This window comes from Raphanus sativus, chromosome 5 (genome assembly GCF_000801105.2).
Source record: "Raphanus sativus cultivar WK10039 chromosome 5, ASM80110v3, whole genome shotgun sequence".
NCBI classification, from domain to species: domain Eukaryota; kingdom Viridiplantae; phylum Streptophyta; class Magnoliopsida; order Brassicales; family Brassicaceae; genus Raphanus; species Raphanus sativus.
Window position 1 is genome coordinate 7,609,165 of NC_079515.1, and position 10,456 is coordinate 7,619,620.

The 10,456-nt window shown below is 29.3% G+C and overlaps 1 pseudogene; it reads right to left on the minus strand.

Moving 5' to 3' along the window:
* Positions 1-2,215: 2,215 nt before the first annotated feature.
* LOC130494820 (uncharacterized) lies at positions 2,216-2,865 on the minus strand (annotated as a pseudogene).
* Positions 2,866-10,456: the final 7,591 nt, after the last annotated feature.

The window sequence follows — 10,456 nt, forward strand, 5'->3', positions numbered from 1 at the left end:
ACTAAGAGCAATAAAAGCAACAAGAGAGACTTGACACCAACATACCACATCAATCAAACTAATGAATCCGTTATTAACTAGCCAGTGGCAGTTTCTTGTTCTACCAAGTACCGGCTCGGCCAACTGGTAAAAACCGATGTCTCTGAAGCTGATTTTAAATTCGCTATCTAGCTTATTACTGCTATTTTCGATAGCTGTCTGTAATGTTAATCTCCTTCTCTTCCTGATATCTTTGGTTGTGCTTTAGCGTTAATCTCCTTCTGTTTCCAAGTCACAGGGGCTGATACTCATGCATCTCAACTGTTTCTGATGGCTCTACATCTGGCACGCGAAGCATCTCTGGCTAAGGTTTCTATAGAAGCACAAAAGAAATGTGCCCACAACACCTCTGTATAAAAACAAACCAGTATCTGTTTCCTGACCTAACGCTTTCACAGTTTGATTTACTAGTATGGTAACAGATTCTTTCTTAAACTTGACCATGACAATTTCTTGAGATGACTATCGATACTGTTTAGTCTTTTATTTATTTATTTATCTCTTTAGTCTTTTATATTGTTTAAAAACAATTAACAGTGCATATCAAAATATATGTTTTTAGTATCTTTGATAAACTGAATTCACAAAAATCAAAGTAGGAAAGCTTTATTTTTTCTAGTTAATAATGAATTCAAAAATTAAATTAAATTAAATATACATTAAAATATATTATATTTAACATCAGTCAAAAATATTTAGATTGGCATAAAAAATTTAAAAACATAAAATATCTCTTAAATTTTAATTAAAAATTATTCAAGTTAAAAATGTAATTAAAATAGTTCATATCATCAGTGTTAATGAATCTAATTAAAAATGATTTGTTTGTAAAGGTTAATTTTGTCTATTTGGAAAACTGAACCAAAGTATGAAAACTAAAACTGAAAAAAAAATCGTTTGAAGAAAATAGAATTTTGAAACTTAGACCAATACATTGCATTGACTATTCTACGTCTCCTCCCAAAAAAAACACCAACACTTTGGCCTAAGCAGTTTCATTTTTTCTCAGTTAAAAAGTGAAATTATAATGAAGATATTGTAGTTGTTTGTTTCCATGCATGGTAGAAACAACAAATTTAGATTTTAATTCACCTGCCGTGAGCCCAGTGTTTCCCTTCTCCTGGATGCTCTCGCTTGAACATACATAGATTTCCTTTTTTCATTAGGGTGAAGACTATATCATTGCTATTCTGCTAGGTTTTGGGGATAGAATATAGCTTAATGAATGAAACTTAACAATAGGTATGTCATTTTACGTTCTCCTATGTTCAATAATGTCTAATTACACCACAGTTTTGGTTTTAGGCACCGAAGAAAGGAGTGAAGAAGAAGATGGTATCATCTTTATTTGCTTTTCAGATTTTTCCAACTGAGATATCGTTAGGAAGAAGTGAATCCAAATCGAGAAGGCTAAGATCTTGGGGGAGAAGGTCAAATCGTGTTAATGTGTGGAAGGCGTCAACCATTACCAGAAATGCCGTATTCTCGTCCAGCAGTATCTCGACTCCACTCGCGACGTTGGTTGAGAATGATCTCACGGTGTCTGTCCGAAGCTATGGATTGTCCATTTCTGTGAAAAGAACAGAAAGTGGAGATTTGATAATCAAGAGCAGAGTTTTTTTTTTTTTTTTTTGTCACTGAATCAAGAGCAGAGTTTATTCATTTAATCATCAACTTGTGTTAAGTAGCAAAGAGCAGTTTAGTATCATGAAGAATTTGAACCACGCCAAGGGGAGAAGAAAAAACCGCATCAAATTATAATTTGTAATTTGCATAAATTGTATGATTTGTCAAATGTATTTGCTTACTATTTAATAAAGTATTTAATAAATGTATATCGGATGTAGGTGTAAATTCTTTATATAAAGAAAAAGCTTTAAGATCAAGAAAAAGGTGGTCGAGAAATGGATTTCAACCAAGATCAATAAAAACGGAGTATAAAGACTTTCATTTTTATGTTTTGTTACCTATTATAAACTTATGACATAGGAAGTAGACATGAATATTATAAACTTTTCCGCACTTCCAGATAAAAGATGGATGCACTAATTAATTTACTTGACCTCGTGTACATGATGAGATCTATATCTATATGTAATGATTCAGTTGAGATTGATGGAGACTATTACATAAGAACAAGTTAGGAAATTCAAATTTCTGCTACGTGGTTTACCCTTTACCATATGGAGTCCATATTTTACGCTTCCTCTTGGGGTTGCGGCTGAGACGAACTTGAACCATTTTGAATAATAGTGGAGACTCAGAGAAGAAGGATTGATACTAGAGATCATCTCTTTTGAGAAATTATAAGAGTTCCTCATCTGGAAAGCCTTGAGCAACAAAGAGTTGATTGGAGATAAAGGTGGACCAAGTAGACTTGTTGTCCAAGGCGGAATATTGGTAAGCGTGTTCATGTTCATATTGAGACCAGCCGCACTTGTGATATTGACTTCAGAGTAAACACTGTTGTGCGGATATTGATGATCATGAATTTGATTGTTTTGTAACCGAAGGTTGATGAGTTTGAACTGGGATTGGGAAGCTCGATATCTTCAAACTCATTTGCCATTGATGAGTTTGCATCGCATGGAGATCCAAAAGATGATTGAGGTTGTTGTTCTTGTGGTTTCTCTATTGCTGTGCTCTTTTAAAAAACCCTACACACTACTCACTCCTCCTGGAAATTTAGATGACGTCATTCAGAATCATGTAATAGATGGTTATTGATAGTGCAAAAATACATATGATCCAACAACATTTAAGGATTCTAAAATGCATATAATGCCGAGCATTAAAACATTCCAAGCATTTGCTTGGAAAATACATGCCCCACCAAAACTAAAACACTTTGTCTGGCAAGCGGTATCTGGACAATTAGCAGTAACAATCAACTTAATCCATCGCTATATGCGTTGTGACAACCATTGTCCGAGATGTCTAAAGTAAAAAATATAGTTTTACTGTAGCTTATTATTATCTATTTTTTGAAATATACATACAAAAGATAGAAAATGTTTTTTTTTAATCTTATATGTTACATAATAATGTTTTTTATTTGTCAACATGGTTGGTCTATTTGAGTGTTTAATCATATACTATGAGAGATATTTCACAGTATAATTATACATATATGAAATTTCCCCATAATTTATTTACATTGATTAATATAATACGTAAACTTGAGTTCGGTTTAACATTCTTGCGATTTTGATTTATATTGAAATTTTGTAGGTTTTGATAATTCTAAGAATTTCGTTTACTAACATCACTTAATACTAACAATCTATATTTTTTATCGTCCAATTAGATCATTGTTTATAAATTAATATAATAAATCGGTTAAATATAACAATATTTTTAAGTAAAAAATTGATGTTGTTATCAAAAATAATATCTTAATTCAGTAAAAAAATAAAATTAAAAAAGTGAAAGATTCATAAAATTTTATATCTTTAAACAAATAGTATATTTATTAATAAATATTTATAAATAAATTATGCTCGTATGTGCGAGTAAATCACTAGTTTGCATATTTTTTTAGTTGACTTATTCCATAACCTACATACACACGAATACTAACATTTTTTGGATAGATACAATATAATAATAATAATGCAAGTATAATATTAAGTTATCAGCGAATCTAGCTAAAGAATTTATATACGTGTATGTTTATCAGCTTCGGCGACATCGGTTTTTACCAGTTGGCCGAGCCGGTACTTGGTAGAACAAGAAACTGCCACTGGCTAGTTAATAACGGATTCATTTGTTTGATTGATGTGGTATGTTGGTGTCGAGTCTCTCTTGTTTCTTTTATTGCTCTCAGTCCATTTGTGCTTCTTGCAGCTGAAGAACGACCAGAGGTACGAGCATCATGATGGACCACTTGTTTAGGAGTTTTGACGCAGTGAAAAAGGTAAAAAAGCTAAACAAATTGATCAAAAAAAACACAAATGTCTTTCCCTTGATCGACTTGTTCTGAGCTTGAGAGCAAAACAAAACCAAAATTCTTAACTGGAGTTTAAATCCAAATTAGAACAGAACTATAAAGCTTGCGACTCAAGTATCTAACCAATCATTTAAGGCAATGTTCCTGACAACTTTGGTTCCAAATCCTTTTTTTTGAACGACCTTTGGTTCCAAATCCAAGATTGGACCAAACAACGAGTGATAATCTGTTTGATTGGTTTGTTTGTGTTTTAGGAATAAGTGGAATGGAAAAAGCGAAGAAGAATGGAAAGATTGATATATACATGTGTGTGTAACTCTGTGTTTATTTATGGCTTTCTATGTTTTGTCTCTGCAAAAGAAGTTGTTTGAGTACCAAGAATGGAAGTAAGATTATATATAGCAAATGATATTTGCCCTTCAAAGCCATACATAATATTAATGTCTCACTGTTGAGATATTCGTTTTAAGAAGCAAAGAAAATAAGTTGAGAAGGTTATTACAATGACATTTCTTTACCTCATTCAGCAGTAAACCCACCATGTACAATTTAAATATGGACGCCTCCCATCAAGATAAATGAACATTTTACCTATAAGGGATAAATAACAGAAATACTTGGGTTCATCCACCTATAAGGGATAAATAAGAGAAATACTTGGGTTCATCCCTAGAGTGAACATTTAGGTTCACCCAAACAATATGATTTCGTTATTTCATATTCAGTATCTTTTAAAAAAGGAAACAAAATATTGTCAAGTTTTATTATGTTTTTAAAATAAAAAATAAATAGAAAAAATAGTAATCGCAAAAAAAGATTTTATATTTAAAATACCGTCAGCAAAACACTAAACCCTAAATCATAAACTTTAAATCAATGGTAAATCTTTGGATAAATCTTAAATTTTTAGATTTTTTTTAAAATATTTTTAACACAATCAGCAAAACACTAAACCCTAAACCCTAAATACTAAACCCTAAACCCTTGGGTAAATCATAAACTCTTGGGTAAATCATAAATACTAAATCCTAAACCATTAGGTAAACCCTAAACCCTAAACCCTAAATCTTAAATCCTAAACTCCTGGGTAAATCCTAAACCCTTGGGTAAATCATAAATACTAAACTCTAAACCCTTGGGTAAATCATAAACCTTGGGTTTATGATTTACCCAAAGGTTTAGAGTTTACCCATGGGTTTAGGGTTTAAGATTTAGGATTTACAGTTTAGTGTTTGGCTGATGGTATTAAAAATATATTTTTTTAAAACGTATTTTTGTTTGCAATTAATATTAATTTTTATTAGTTTTATTTTTTAGTTTAAAAATATTAATATAATTTGACAATATTTTGTTTCCTTTTTAAAAAGATATTGAATATGAAATAACGAAATTCTATTGGTTGGGTGGTTAACCCAAGAATTTCTCGATAAATAAAGGACAAGACTTGGGTTCACCCCCTATGGTGAACCTTTAAATTCATCACTTCCCTAATAACCAATTAAATTGCCAACTAGATTAATGATAAAATAATTTTAAAAATAAATAATATCATATTAAATAATGCTAATATCATTATTTAATTCCTAAAATCAAACTCTATACCCTAAATTCAAATTCTAAACCCTAAATTTTAATTTATAAATTCAAGCTCTATACTTTAAATCCAAATCTTAAACCTTAAATCCAAATTTTAAATCCTAAACCCAAACCATAAACCAAAAAATCTAAACTCTAAACTCAAAACTATATCTTAAACTCAAACCCTAGACCCTAAACCTAAATTTTAGACTATAAACCCAAACCATAAACCCTAAACCCAAATCGTAGACCCTAAACCCAAATCCTAAACCGTAACCCAAACCGTAGAATTCTAAATCCAAACTTTAATACTTAACCTTAAATTTCAAAAGAACAATATCAATATTAATCTAAATATTTAGGGTATAGGGTTTGGGTTTTGTATTTACGTTTTGGGTTTAGAGTCTAGGATTTGAGTTTAGGGTATAAGTTTGGGTTTAGAGTTCAGGTTTTTTTGGGTTTATAATGATTTATGGTTTGAGTTTAGGGTTTAAGATTTGGGTTTAGGGTATAGAGTTTGAGTTTATAATTTAGAATTTATGATTTAGAATTTGGATTTAGGGTATAGAGTTTGAGTTTATGGATTAGATAGTGACATTAACACTATTAGAATTGACACTATTTAATTTTTTAATTTTTTTGATTTTTAAAAATGATTTAATATTTTTTAATCATTAATCTAGTTGGCACTTTGGTTAGTTATTAGAAAGGTGGTGAATTTAAAGGTTCACCATAGTGAATAAACCCAAGTCTTGTACATAAATAAAGACTTTTTCTTGGGTTCACCCCCTAGGGTGAACCTTTAGGTTCACCAACCAATAGAAAGTTGTTATTTTAAATTTAGTATCTTTTAATTAAGGAAATAAAAATAACTTGCCAAATTATATTATGCTTTTAAAATAAATAAAAAGATTAAATAAATAAAAATAAAAATAGTTCTCAATAAAGATTATTTTAAAAAATATTTATTTATAAGATTTGGAGTTTAGTGTTTAAGATTTATAGTTTAGAATTTATCCAAATGTTTAGTGTTTTTCTAAGGGTTAGGGTTTACCCAAGAGTTTAGGATTTACCCAAGGGTTTAGGGTTTAGGATTAGAGTTTAGGGTTTAGTGTTTTGTTGACAACATGTTTAGTGTTTTTTCCAAGGGTTTATGGTTTACCCAAGGGTTTAGGGTGTATGATTAGAGTTTAGGGTTTAGTATTAGAGTTTAGGGTTTAGTATTAGAGTTTAGGGTTTAGTATTAGAGTTTAGGGTTTAGTGTTTTGTTGACAACATTAATTTTTTTTTAATTCGTTTTTATATACTGTTTTTATTTATTTTAAAATTTTATTTTGAAAAAATAATATAATTTGATAAATTATTTATTTCCTTAATTAAAAGATACTAAATCTAAAATGACAAGTTTCTATTGGTGGGTGAACCTAAAGGTTCACCTTAGGGGGTGAACCCAAGAATAACTCATAAATAAACTAATAACACATTTAGAGTAAACGACGTAATCAACTACCGACTGAAATATAAATTACGTGCGCCACTAACTCAATCAAACCAACTATAATTGGAATAAAAAAGAATATATCAACTCAAGACAACTAACCAGTTGCAAAAACGTAACAGTAACTCACCACTCTCAGAAAACATACTTTTTTTTTGGTAAAACTCAGAAACCATACATCATCAGAGTTTCAGAAACACTTCTGCAGAAATCAACATGGATCCACCACAGTCTCTCTCACCTGGAAAGTCCCCTAAAACATTCAAGTCTATATTAGCTCCCCGGTGGCACTTTTCTCACGCACCACGGTACGAAAACTATCGAAGCAATACTGGCTATAGCCACAGCTGCAACAAACGATCAACCTACGACATCAACCTCCTCCACCCATTGACTGTCACTCCATATTTTATGTTTGTTGTATGCTTACATGAATTAAACATAGCATATATGCTATATATGGCCAAAACCAATGATGGGGTATGGTTCATCATTTATGTGTACATCAATTAATATTTATTTATTATAATTATTATATTATTATATTACATAATCTAATAATTATATTTGACATTTTCATATTTTAAAGTTCAGATCCAAAATTATGGTACACAATATATCTTCTAAATAATATATTATTTAAATAAATCAAGTTCACCTAATAAAAGTTGTTTAATAATAAAAATATGGTCAAAATTTGTAAATTAAATAATAAATAAATAAATTATATATATATTGAATAAAACCAATGTACAAAAATCTTCTTTAAAAATAAATTAAATAAAAAACAATTATACTCTCCCCTACAAAGTAAAAATCTATTCTATTAATTCTTCAGCATGACATATTGATAAGGTTGTATCTAACTAATTTTTTCAACAATACATACACAAAAATAAATTTTATATTTTCTAACTGCATCTAAATATAATTTTTTGTAACCACCATTTACGAAAACCATAAAAATCGGGATCTACTTTAATTTTCTAACTGCATCTAATTAATTTTCTTTTTATTGGTGTCCACCCACTCAGTTTAATCAGTTACAAAAGACAAGCAGTTATATATTGAGAATTTGAGATGCAATTGTTTTTTTTGACATCGTGAGATGTAATTAACGTGGTGACGTGTATCAGTTATGTTTTTTTATAAAACATCTACTTAAGTTTTAGTAAGAAAACATGGCAATTATAACTGATATAATATAAAAACTACTAAAATATATAATATGTTGCAAATTTTATGAATAAAATTTAAAAATATTTTTTTGAAATACATATGACATGAGTGCATAGTTACGAAACTTGACTTATTATTGTAGTTACAAACTAAAAACATATTTTGTAAGCATTTACACACTAAAAACATATTTGTAACTATATATATTTTGAAATTTTCCAAATTAAAAACTCAAGATATTTTAAATTTGTGATACTTTGAGTTTCGAAAAATATTCATATAAATTTATTTATTTTAACGGGTTTAAAATAGCTCATTCAATTAAAAATATTTTTTAAAATTTATTAAATGTTATTCTATATTAATCCACTTAGACACACATATTTAACAGAATATAATAAAAATTTATTTCCAAGTAATTTTTTAAAAAATATTCGTTTTTCCGTGCATACTGGTTTGAAATTAGTTTTCAGATATAACACTTTAAGAACTGTTCAAGTATAAATAATAGATCTAATAGAGTATGAGATTTTGGTTTTGGATTGATTCAGAATCAGGTTTTCTAAGTACAAATATTAGATAACTATTCATAAAATATAATATGTTGCAAACTTTAGAAATAAAGTTAAAAAGTAATTTTTGAAATGCACATGGAACAAATGGATAGTTATGCAATTTGACATATTTAATATAGTTACCAAATATTATGCTAAACTAAATTAATATTAAAAACAAATCTGATTAAAAATTGCAAATATAGAAATTTCTTAAATAAAATTTATAACAAAAAATATACCCGCCCTCTGAGAGGGTGGGTCAAAATCTAGTAATATTTGTTAAAATCTAATCAGTTTGCATGATATAGTTTATTTAAAAGTTTTTAAAAAGTAATTATATTTAAAATAGCAACAATAAATATTAGATGGTTAAACTATCTAGCTAATTTTATAAAACAAGTTTTACATCAATTCACTTTGAATATTATCTAACTCAATAGATGTAAAAGAAAATGTATAAGAAAAAAAAGTAAGAAATAAATTCAGAAACAAAAATATAAGATATAAAAATAATTTACAATTTATGTATTGAACTTTATTAATTCCTGATTTATGTATTGAACTTTAAATTATCATTGCGAATAATTTTGTTATAAATATTTTATTATAAAAATAAAATAAACAGTACAACGAAAAATATTTTAAATAAAAAAAAATATCTTTTTAATCATCATTTCCGCCGGTAGGGTGGATTTATCCTAGTAAATAAATAAAAAGACTAAACAGATGAATAAATATAAATATTTCTTACAAGCCCAAAACACCCCAAACTCTTACAGTTCTGTCGCAGCAAATCACTCGAAAACATTAAACAGTATCGATAGTCATCTCAAGAAATTGTCATGGTCAAGTTTAAGAAAGAATCTGTTACCATACTAGTAAATCAAACTGTGAAAGCGTTAGGTCAGGAAACAGATACTGGTTTGTTTTTATACAGAGGTGTTGTGGGCACATTTCTTTTGTGCTTCTATAGAAACCTTAGCCAGAGATGCTTTGCGTGCCAGACGTACAGCCATCAGAAACAGAGATGCATGAGTATCAGCTCCTGTGACTTGATAACAGAAGGAGATTAACGTTAAAGCACAACCAAAGATATCAGAAAGAGAAGGAGATTAACATTACAGACAGCCATAGAAAATAGCAGTAATAAGCTAGATAGCGAATGTAAAATCAGCTCCGGTGACTTCGCTTTTTACCTGTTGGCCGAGCCGGTACATTGGTAGAACAAGAAACTGCCACTGATTAGTTAATAACGGATTCATTAGTTTGATTGATGTGGTATGTTGGTGTCAAGTCTCTCTTGTTGCTTTTAGTGCTCCCAGTCCATTTGTGCTTCTTGCAGCTGAAGAACGAACAGAGGTACGAGCATCATGATGAACCACTTGTTTAGGAGTTTTGAGGCAGTGAAAAAGGTAGAAAGCTAAACAGATTGATCAAAACCAAAAAAAAGAAAAATCACAAATGTCTTTCCCTTGATCTACTTGTATGGTTCTGAGCTTGAGAGGAAAACAAAACCAAAATTCTTAACTGGAGTTTAAATCCAAATTAGAACAGAAGTACAAAGTTTGCGAGTCAAGTATCTAAAGTGTTCGTGACAGAGAAAATAAGAAGTGCTCAGCGCATAACTTGATGATGAATAATTAGGACATGATAAAA